The sequence below is a fragment of the Notothenia coriiceps genome, unplaced genomic scaffold (assembly GCF_000735185.1).
Source record: "Notothenia coriiceps isolate Sejong01 unplaced genomic scaffold, NC01 NC01_scaffold00020738, whole genome shotgun sequence".
In the NCBI taxonomy this organism is placed as follows: domain Eukaryota; kingdom Metazoa; phylum Chordata; class Actinopteri; order Perciformes; family Nototheniidae; genus Notothenia; species Notothenia coriiceps.
In genome coordinates, this window is record NW_011353439.1 from 1 (window position 1) to 11,951 (window position 11,951).

At 40.4% G+C, this 11,951-nt stretch overlaps 1 long non-coding RNA gene across 1 annotated transcript in view; it reads right to left on the reverse strand.

Annotated features, from left to right (window-relative positions):
* Positions 1-25: 25 nt before the first annotated feature.
* LOC104952896 (uncharacterized) overlaps positions 26-11,951 on the reverse strand; it is a 24,929-nt gene continuing 13,003 nt past the window's right edge. The window contains exon 3 of the long non-coding RNA XR_799149.1: positions 26-85. This is a non-coding gene — a long non-coding RNA (uncharacterized lncRNA). The remainder of the gene's footprint in view (positions 86-11,951) is intronic.

Genomic DNA, 11,951 nt, shown 5'->3' on the forward strand with positions numbered 1-11,951 from the left:
GGGGGGGGGGAAGTGTCTCTGCAGGAACTCACCAGTCTGCCAGGGCCCATCGAGTCCTGATGAATCCCTTTCTGGACCACTTGCACTGCGGAACAGAGACACTCAATATTAGTCAGGAATAAGTCATCAAAACACAAAAACGTTTACACAGTCATGGAACGATGTCTATCATCTGGTAGCACGGTTTTACATTTTTTCAACACAATCATAAACTATTATGTTGAATTTCTGGTAACTTATATGAGTCCTATCTCCATAATGCTTTTGAAACATACTTGTGTTATAATCTGCTTGAAGCATAAGGCCAATAAAAGCTACAGTGATTAAAATTACACATTCGGAAAAAAATGTCTATCGTTGGGAGCAGGATTTTCACCACAATCATAACTATAACTTAGAATTTCTAGTAACTTTCTATGAGGCATATGTCTACAATGCATTTGAAACCCATACATTATATTCTACTTAAAGCACAAGGCAAATGAAACTGAAATGTTAAAAGTTACACAGTCATGTAACAATGTCTATCATCTGGGAGCACGATTTCACATTTCTTCAACACGATCTATCACAGTTGAATTTCCGGTAACTCATTATGAGGCATATGTCTGTTGTGCACGTTAAACTGCTTACATCATATAATCTGCCTATCACAAAGTAAATGAAAGTTAGATTGATTTAACTTTCACGGTTGTGTAACGATGTCTATCATCTACTGTAGGAGCACGATTTAAAAAGAATTCAACACGATCATAAACTCTTACATTGAATTTTGGATAACTTTATCGTAATAGTATATCATTATGAAATAGATATTTGTATACAAGTATAATGAATATTATTGATTTGACCACTGAACACTACTTCAAGAGTTGTTCAAATATATCTTTCTTTCATCTTATTGAATTTACCACATTCCTACATCGTGTGCAGAAACATGGCATACTGTGTGTCTATTATGCACATTACTTGTGTTAGTAATCTACTTAAAGAGCAACTTGCAGGTTTTTTTTTTTACTACATTTATGCTTAACCTTGCCTGAAAATTACAATTAAATATGTTAATCAAGGATTTGATATGTTTTACAAGACATAAGGGCAGGAATTCAGAGGAAAAGGAGCCGTTTTGAGCTCTGCTACTAAAAACTGCTTACGTCAAACGCGTCATATTACGTCACATGGGGGAGTTAACTTTCTCGGACTCGGTCTCTGCCCAATCCGCGGTAGTAGTTTGTAGTTGGTTTTGATTTAGTGAGCTGGTATTTTTTCGGTAATTTTACATTGCATTTCACCATTTTTAATCATGGTGAGCTTGTGTTTGTGCAGGTTGCACAAACTCAAGCCTTCATAGTAGTAATACTTTAGTCTATAAACATATGTTGCAGTGTGAAGTAGCTTATTATAACAGACTGGTGACTTGGCTNATAAGGGCAGGAATTCAGAGGAAAAGGAGCCGTTTTGAGCTCTGCTACTAAAAACTGCTTACGTCAAACGCGTCATATTACGTCACATAGGGGAGCAACTTTCTCGGACTCCTTCTCTGCCCAATCCGCGGTAGTAGTTTGTAGTTGGTTTGAGCGGTTGTGTTTTAGTGAGCTGGTATTTTTTCGGTAATTTTAAATTGCATTTCACCATTTGTAATAATGGTGAGCTTGTGTTTGTGCAGGTTGCACAGACTCAAGCCTGTCAGGACATCGAGTCCACAGTTTCCCTCACGGGAAACGGACCGGAAATAGCTTTCGTTCCTGGGTGCGTTGTGCATCCACCTCCCTGCAGCACATACTCTCCACAGCTTTATCAGGAAACCGTATTACATCTCTCTCCCCCGCTTCGCTGCTCTCTCTCTCTCTGTCCCCTCCGGTACACGGCACCGTAAGACGTAGTGTATAGTTGCATTAGGTAACGCTGTGGTGGCTGTACTGCTCCAGCCGTCTCCTTTGTGTTAACAAACACAAAGGAGACGGCTGGAGCAGTACAGCCACCACAGCGTTACCTAATGCAACTATACACTACGTCTTACGGTGCCGTGTACCGGAGGGGACAGAGAGNGCTGTATTTTAGTGGTAAAAAAATGCATTCGTCATCATAATTATTCTATAATTTACACAGTGCCTGTAAACCGGAGGAGAATGATGATAATGAAAGACTACGGAGGGATAGGGTTTGCAAAATTAGTTTATTTGGGGGATGGGCCGGATGCTCTAAGCGATCCACTTCCTGCCCGGCACCTCTGCAACGCCTCGCGTCACGTCGAAAATAGACTTGCATCCTATTTTGAGCGGAGCCCAGCGCCGAGACGCTTCTGGGACGCTTCTGAGCCGTATGCTGCAGGGTAGCTTGTGAATTTACTCCAGGTGGATAGATAGATAAACACGTTGTTGATCCCAATTTGGGAAATTATTTTGAACCAAGTTACTCCCCACCTCCGCCAACAGGCTGTCCACTGCAATGAACCAGCAGGAGAGTCAGGGCAGCTCCTGGAGACCCCCAGCCAATGCGCTCAGGTCTGCAGGATCAGAGTTGCCACAGCTGCTAATGGAAGGTCGGTCTGAGCTACGCCTCCTACCCTCACAGCTGACCAGCCTCCAGGCAGCAGGGAGGGCAAAGCAATAACAAAAGTCGTTCTGTTCGATCAGCCGCTCAGTCCAATAAACCAACCATTAAAGAGAACACTGACCCTGTATTGACAGACCCTCAGGGCAGCTTTTGCTCTCTCATGTTGGACTGAGGACACACTGGATGCTTCAATCACCTCACAAGGTTAAAGCAGTGATACGGGATGGGCTGAAGTTAGTAGGCTAGCATGTTTATTTCAGTCACTATCATAATACATGCAACAGAATACACTGAGTCTCTTTCAGATTCTGTTGATATTGTTAGTTACTTACACTTTGCACCCTATTGTCCTTCAAATGACTGATCCAAATAAAAAATGTGATGCAATTTATCACATTTGACAACCCGAGACCATTAAGCGTTTGGCATTATTTAATAAGAAATTAATTGTAATCCATTGAAGGTAGTTTCTGAACAACTTCTGTTTGGTAGTTACTCCTTTTTAAATGATTTATAATTTTAGTAGTGATAAATATCTTGTATGAACTACACTCATTGGCCACCTTATTAGGTACACCTGTTCAACTGCTCAATAACGCTAATATCTTATCAGCCAATCACATGGCAGCAACTCAATGCATTTAGGCATGTAGACGTGGTCAAGACGACCTGGTAAAGTTCAAACAGAGCATCAGAACGAGGAAGAAAGGGGATTGGAGTGACTTTGAACATAGCCTGATTGTTGGTGCCAGACGGCTGGTCTGAGTATTTCAGAAACTGCTGATCTACTGTGACGCACAACCATATTTAGGGTTTGCAGAGAATGCTCAGAACACGGGAAAATATCCAGTGAGCGGCAGTTCTCTGGGCCAAAATGAGGTATGCAGAAGACCATCTCTGAACACAACACATGGAACTTTGAAAAAGATGGGCGACAGCAGCAGAAGACCACATCGGCTGCCACTCCTGTCAGATAAGAACAGGAAACTGAGGCTACAATATGCACGGGCTCACCAAAATTCGACAATAGCTGATTGGAAAAATGTTGCCTGGTCTGATGAGTCTCGCTTTCTGCTGCGACATTCGGAAAGTAGGGTCAGAATTTGGTGTATTAACATGAGAGCATGGATCCATCCTCCCTTGTATCAACGGTTCAGGCTGGTGGTGGTGGTTAATGGTATGGGGAATATTCTATTGGCATACTTTGGGCCCCTTAGTACCAATTGAGCATGGTTTAAATGCCACAGCCTACCTGAGTGTTGTTGCTGACCATGTTCATCCCTTTATGACCACAGTGGACCCATCTTCTGATGGCTACTACAGCCCCGGATAAAGCGCTATGTCACAAAGCTCAAATCATGTCCGACTGTTTCTTCTACATGACGTTGAGTTCACTGTACTCAGAATGGCCACAACCCATCACCATTACCTAAATCCTATAGATTCACCTTTGGGATGTGGTGGAACGGGAGATTCACCAATTTGGACCAAAATCTCTGAGGAATATTTTTGAGCACCTTCTTGTAGTCTGTGCCACAAACAATTAAGGCCACTTTCAGAGGCAAAAGAGGGTCCAACCGGTGCTAGCAAGTTGTACCTAATAAGGGGCCGGTGAGTGTATGTGTATCTAAGAAAATATTAGTTTCAGCAGTGGCGAGCCTTGACTTTTATACCTAAGCCCTTCTGACCCCCACCCCTTCCTCGAAAAAAGAAAAGAAAAGAGTTATGAGTTATTACGTCACAGCGTATACTTCAGCGGAATATTCAAAACAACGGCCGGGGTGCAAAACGCTCAATGAAAGCGACCCTCTACCACACAAAACAACACCTGTATAACCTATTTGTGTTCTTTGAATGAAAAGGGATATTGCATGTGTTTGTTATTTCGTGCAGTTGTATGTCTTAAGTGTAATTGGCATGCTTATTTTTAAGGCGAGTTACGCTGTTGACAGGAAGTTGTTGTGCTATGGAACAAGAAAAGCTTCACAGCGGCGGAACTTGTCATAAAGTCGCGAATAACACCTCACCCATTTAGAGGAAGATATGATGGTCAATTTGGGGTGAATTCCAGAGGTGGGCCAGCCTTTAGTAACTGAACGGACGTACGAGAGAGAATGTCAAATGACAGTCCATTACCAATCATATTTCCCCTCTAAAATGGGGGGTGTTATGTATCGCGGACTTTTATGGACAAGTTCCCCCGCTGGTTGAAGCTTTTCTTGTTCCATAGCAACAACCAACTTTCCTGTCAACGCGTTAACTCGCCTTAAAATAAAAGCATGCCAAATTACACTTAAGACATACAACTGCAACGAAAATTAAACAAACCACAATGCAATATCCTTTCAATTTCAAAACACAAATGTTGTGTGTGATGTGTGTGTGTGTGTGGTGTGTGTGTGGTGTGTTGTGTGTGGTGTGTGTGTGTGTGTGTGTTTGTGTGTGTGTTTGTGTGTGTGTGTGTGTGTGTGTGTTGTGTGTGTGTGTGTGTGTGTGTGTTGTGTGTTGTGTGTGTGTGTGTGTGCAGAGTGCAGCGACTGGGCACAATAAGTCAGGCCACCGTGGTGGGAATTATACACCCAGCCAGGCCACTACCAGTTTCTTTTGTGCCATTTTCCCTGGGATTTATTTGTCAATATTTTACAGCGTTTGCGTGCCCATAGTGAATAGCCCTAAAACTTAAATCTACTACCCCAATAATAAACATATGGACATGCGCCTACCTATTAAAAAACAAAAGTTGCAAATCTATTTAGGAACCTTATCCATGGTGAACATATTTAAGTGGAGGTGGACCTTCAAATCCTCAAGGGGGGTGCTCCCCCGTTAAGATTTTTTTTTTTAATATTGGACTTCAAGTGCGATCCAATCTGGCACGTGGTGGTTTGAGGGAGATAAGGAGAGACTAAACCCATATGAAACAGAACGTATACATTTAAAGGTAAGTTGAGTAAAAATCGATAAAACATGGGCCAGGGTACCAATCAACATGACCGATGATCAATATGGAATAAAACATTGAAAAACTTGTGTATTTTACTTGTATTTGCGTTCANTTTCATTATCATCATTCTCCTCCGGTTTACAGGCACTGTGTAAATTATAGAATAATTATGATGACGAATGCATTTTTTTACCACTAAAATACAGCAACACATCTTTGAATCTTGTCGTTTATAACTGGAATATTACAATTATTATTAACTTTGTCTGTACAAAGTAGCCTGTCCAGGAAATATGCCCAAATCAACAAAAACTGCGAGCCGGCACGCAAGACGCTCCACTTCTGAAATAATTCTGAAACGCGCCCGGTAGGGTATGACGCCGGAGGAGGCCGGACCAAAACCGTGGCGCAGCCGTAACGCGACGCAGACGGACCTGGTGGAATCTAGGGGTAACCCAAGGGCTGCATTTATCTCTGCTTTCCAGAGAAGTGCTTATTTTCTTTGTTTCATCACCCTCTTCCATATTGATTATTCTTTTTTATTTGAGCTGCCAGCAATTACCAAATTCAAAGCTGATGACAAAGTGGCCAATCTAAGATGATTGCGTCTGTTTAAAATGCATTATCCCACTGTGTTGGTTTGGCATGTCATCAATTCTATTGAAACATTTTTATGATCGCCTTGGAGACTTCCTGACAATGCTTGGCTGCTTTTATTTTTAACTGCCCATTTTCCTTCAGCACTATTGATGCTGGATGCAAACAACACATCCACCACCTCTGACTGATGCAAATTGCCGTCAGTATGATTTGTTTTGTTATGCAGCAGCTCCGTGTTTTGAAAGATTGTTCCAGAAACCATTCAGGAGGCTTTCTGATTCAAGAATGAAATGGTGATGTTTAAAACTCATTAACTTGTGTTGTGAACACTAGTTTTTAGTGTTGCAAAGTTTTCTCTTGCCTGCAGGAAACTTTTCCGTGAACTGATTTCTTAAATACAATTGAAATACATTCAAGCTGCGTATCAGAAAAAATACATTCAAATGTATTAAAGTTTCCTATATGGTGAATGATAATTGTAAGCCTTCTCGATCCCGTCAAAAGTCAAATTTATTCTGGGACTAAAGCATACAAATCACTTTAAAAATGCAATTGCACTTGAAATAGAACAATTTCAATGCAGTTTGTAGGGGACACATGTGTTTCCTTATGAAGGTTGAGTGACTGAATGTACTGTTCCAATTAAGTGAGTACAGTAACATTTAAATCAGTGTAGTCACTTTTAGAGAAATCTGGTACAACATGACAATATCTGTTACTTGGGTTACACAATACCCACTAAATAAGTAGTATTGGGGGTTGCTGGTTTTGGAAGTAATTTGTTTTAATTCATTATTATCCAACCCTAATATTATCCTAATCCTATTTAGATCCTATAATATCCTAAAATCCCAAATTCTAAAAACGGTTTTACTCCAAGGTCAATGTAGTACATTATATTGAGCTTTCAATAGTATCACATATCTTCTTCATGACATTGTAGATGTTGCTTTCAACACTTGTCACCCTAGTTTGAACTGCTATTTCTATAGCCATGAGTTTGATTTCTACCCAAGCTTCTATCAGTTGATTTATTCCTTACTTCCGATGAATTTGATCCTTATTCAACCAAGGGAGTTCCATGTCCATAGCTGCAGCTTTATGGCACACAATGTGTTCTTATTTAATCCAACACAGATGTAAACCATTATCAGCCGTCTTCTCTCAACTGTCCCTCTGCGAGAAGCAGACTCTGTAGTTTTGTGGAACAGAAGCAAGTGAAGTCCATGGTTAGAATGGTAGCCTCCATCTGTCTGCTTGTCTTTGGGCAGGAAAACTCAAATCTCACGGTTAATAGAATTTGACCTGCCCCTGTAATCGTGGAAATGCACACTGCAAAAAGTCTAAGTAGATTAATGGCCGGCCCCCCTGAGTGTCATTGTCTTTGTTAGCGCATTAAGCATTCTCTGCTGGCTGTAACGTGCAGAGGACACAGAGCTGTGATTGGGGGACAGCGCCCCCAACTGACTGACGTCCAGACCCAGCATGCTGCAGCACATCATAAAGTCACATAGACTTGGCCAGAAGGAATTTAGCTGAAGTGAAACAAGAATGAGTGAATGATGACTGCTTAAGAAAACAATGACTTCAAATACAAGTATTATTATCAATTGTTTATGTAAATACCGTTTTGAGTGTACTTTTTTCTTCTATACTTCATAATTGCAGTTGGATCACTTCAACCTTTTAATAAATCTGGTGTCCTGATTTTTATAAAATAGGGTAGCAGCAGTACTTTGTTTTTTCAATATGTTCCCATGTACTATTATATTACATTAAAACTAAACGCTGGATTATCTCAGAGCTATTTGATCTATAATCTGTTTCAGACATAGGTCTCTCCAGGAAACCTTTCTGCAAAGTATCATTTAATTACAGCCATTTAAAAAATATATAACATTCCCACCACTTATTTTTACTTGGCTATTATCAAAGAAAACATGATACTGTTTACAGGTCTTTTGAATATGTTTAGCTATTAAAGTCTCTCTCCAGAAACTCTATCCAGATATGGAAAGTTATATTTGACTGTCTTCACAAAATATTAAATAAAAAATGTTTTTGTCCTGTGCTTATGTCCATCTTTTAGCTGTTCATTAGTATAACTCTGGTTGTACACCATTCTGAGTCAAGTGAGTCCTCTATTGGATGGATTCCCATTATATTTAGTACACTGTTTAAGGTCCCCACAGGATGATTTTTCTTTTTTTTGTTGGGTCCTACAGCTCAACCTTGACCCTGCATAACAGAACTAACAAAACCAGCCACGATTGTGGTTGAACAGAAGCAATTTACATTTAAATGTTATACATTAGTTTATTTTACTATTTGAGTCATCTACCACTAAACTGATGTAAAAAAAGAGCCAGCTAGTTAGCTAGCTAGCTAATAGCGGCTATTGTCACTTCCAGTGAGGGCTCAGTATCTGTGTGTCTCAAAGCCTAGTTGTCTCTAACTAGAACCTCGCAGCGCTGAAAGGCTAGAGTCACAGTTTCAGAAGGCATGTATGTTGAATTGCTTTTCGGGAATGCCTAGAGAAAAATCATATGACTGTTTGTAAAGCGTAAAGAGTAAATCATTCTCATTTCTAAGGAGAAGATGTTGACTCATTATGACAGAGCCACATTAGGATTGCCACACATGGTGCCAGAATGGAGCGGCACATAAGGGAGATCCTTCATTGAACACACACAGCTGCAGAGACCTACGTGGCCTTTTTTATTCGGTTTACAACAGTTGAGGAATCAGAGTCATGAAACTCGTAATTACTGTTCTGTGTAATCACATCTGTGTTACCAGTTCCTAGAAATCAGAGAACTTACATCCCCCACAAACATGGAAACGCTATAAATGTGACAGCCGTCCACAGAGTGTGTGGATGCACCTTGCCCTCCTCCACTCTTACACAACAAGCAGGCATCTCTCTGCCTCTCAAACCCACGTTAAGCTCCATACAGCGCTCTCACACAGCCATGTGTGTACAGTATCTGGGTGCCCACAGTAGTTGTATATTCTGCTGGAGATGCACATTTAAATGTCAGATACATTTCATAACTGCAGCTGTTTGTGTTCGTATGGGTATACTTTTACAGTGTTGGTGATCTGGGTTTTGAATTATACCGTGCAGTTTCTCTTATGGAAAGTCTCTCAATAAGCTCCTGGAATGCATCCCTATAGATAATAATATAAAATGTCAGAGCAGCAGTGGCGAGCCGTCAGGGGCCTCTAGGCCCTCTTTGAGGGCCTAAGATATTAAAACAAATAATATTTGAAAAAAAAACAAAAAAACATTATTTTTAAAATATTTTTTTCAGCCGTCTCTGCGAGGTGAAGATAGGAGGTGATTGATGGTCCTGCTGTAAATTCACAGAGGGCCAGCTATACTAACTCAACAAGAGAGTAATGTCAAATGACAGTACAATTGACCAATCACATCTTCCCTCTAAATGGGTGGGCTTTATTTCCGCGGACTTTATGACAAGTTCCCCCCGCTGTGAAGTTTATGCATGTGTATAGAGTGGTGCAGTGACACGTCCTAAAACCCGGAAGTAAGCTGCGCATGGTAGGCTTAGAAATAAGCCTCATGTGAGGATATTGAAACCTGAGAAATGCTTTGCCCAGAATAATGTCACTTAAGTTACCACAAAAGCTGAGGTGAAAGATTAAAAGCTCTAAATCCCGAGCTGTGTTTAATATGCTGTTGATATGATGTAAAAAATTACACCTCGTCACATTTTTTTGTACCTCTCAATACATAGTTCAAAGAAATCAGTTTTGCCTATGACGTGCTGACCAACCCTGAAAAGAAGGAACTGTATGACCGCTATGGAGAACAAGGCTTACGGGAAGGCGGTGGGGGTGGCCCCGGGATGGACGACATTTTCTCCCACATTTTCGGAGGTGGACTTTTCGGATTCATGGGTGGCCAGGGGAGTCGCGCCAGGAATGGAGGTCGGCGGAGAGGAGAGGACATGGTCCATCCACTGAAGTAAGAGTAAGCTTGTACACTGATGTATAGGCTTTTTCAGTTGAATGCTTGTACTAGGGTTGCACAAATAATTAAAATGTTATCAAATCTCAATATGGACAACCACAATATTGAAATCGCAGGAAGCACAATTTTTGTTAATACAATTTTGAATAAGGTATTGTGCATCTGAAGCAATCTCTAGGCTTACAAATGGTTTTCTACTGACCCAAAAACCAACCCAAAAGCATTTAATATATTTGTGTATATATAAAAAAAGACTTCTATATCATAGCGACATCACTGTTACACTTTCGCTTTTTTTTTTTACTTGGATGCATGTAGACATGTCACAGTAGAGCCACAAAATACAAATATCAACCTGAAATTGAGCATAAGTCAAAGTCCAACTTTATTGTCAATCTTTCAGTTTGTGTTTACAGACAGAGATCGAAATACCGTTTCCCACAATCTCGAGGAAATGGGGCCCTTTAAAAGTCTGGTTTTATAATAAGCCAACATTGTACTCCAACATTTCTGTTAGGGGTGCACCGAATGGGAAATTTTTGGCCGAAACCGATACCGAAAATAGGAAACAGTTGGCCGAAAACCGAATGCCGAAAGTCCGAAAATGATTAATAGAAATATATATATAATGTATACATTTTTTACCAATGTTCTTCAGCTACCTGATTATGGAAAAAGACATGATTGTGGCAAAACTTAACTTAAATAATAATCACTATTATGGGTCCATAAAACATTTATTCAGCACTTTTGAATGCATACAGTACATTAATTCCAAGTCAAGTGCATTTTCTCTGTAGGATAACTACAACAAAGTGCATTCAGAACAAAGCCAAGGTGCTCTAAAACTGCATAAACATCTAGGCCAGTAGGCCTACAACAAAATAGTGTAAATAAAGACTGTAACAGCCAGGTCTTCAACAACAACAAATGCACCTATAAGAGCATGCATACAAATGTGCAAACTGGATAAATCCACATGAATGTAACTATTTACAAATTAAATTGCAATAGAATTTCAAGAATCTGTAAATAAGGCTGTCTGTCCTCATAAGCAAAGTAGTAAACATTGTATAAAGATACATAAAGTGAAAACTGGATACAAAATCCATAATCAATTACAAATTAAATTACAATTTCAAGAATCTGCCAATAAGGTGGTCTGTCCTCATGAGCAATGTAAACAACATTGTATCATTTAGATACCGAAAGTACAATATATTGAACACTGTGCTGCTGTCATTTCCCCCTAATGATAACCTGAGATGGTGAATTATAACTCACAATGAAAATTGTTCAGGAAAGTGGGTATAGAGTAGACATGTAGAACTAGATAAGCTATGATAAGCCAGCCTTGTCTACTTATTAAGGAAAAGTGGGAGGTTCTTTTTAATGAACAGTAGCTTCTCTGCTTTATCAGCCATAAGTCTGTTCCTCTTCTCATCAAGCACATGAGAGGCAGCGCTGAACAGTCTCTCGCTGTCAGTGCTTGTGTATTTGATCTTACTCCGCATATTTGTCCGGGTGTTTTGATTTCAAGTGGTGGAGTAATCCCGAAGTGGTGAAAGTCTTTGCAGTTACACCCCCTCGAAAAATGTCAGCTGAACACGTTTTACAAATCGCAATCCGCGCCTCTTTCTCTGATATTTTTAAATATCTCCAAGCGGCAGACATGTTGGCTGTGAGCCAGCCACGAGCATGGTCGCGCGCCATGCTTGTCGCCGCGTTTTGATTACGTCATCACAACAACACGTTAGCTTACCAACGTAACCCTGTTCTCTGACATTCGGTGATATTTTTTCGGTGCTAAAACCCTTTCGGCCGAAAGCCGAAAGAGCCTTTTTAACCATTTTCGGC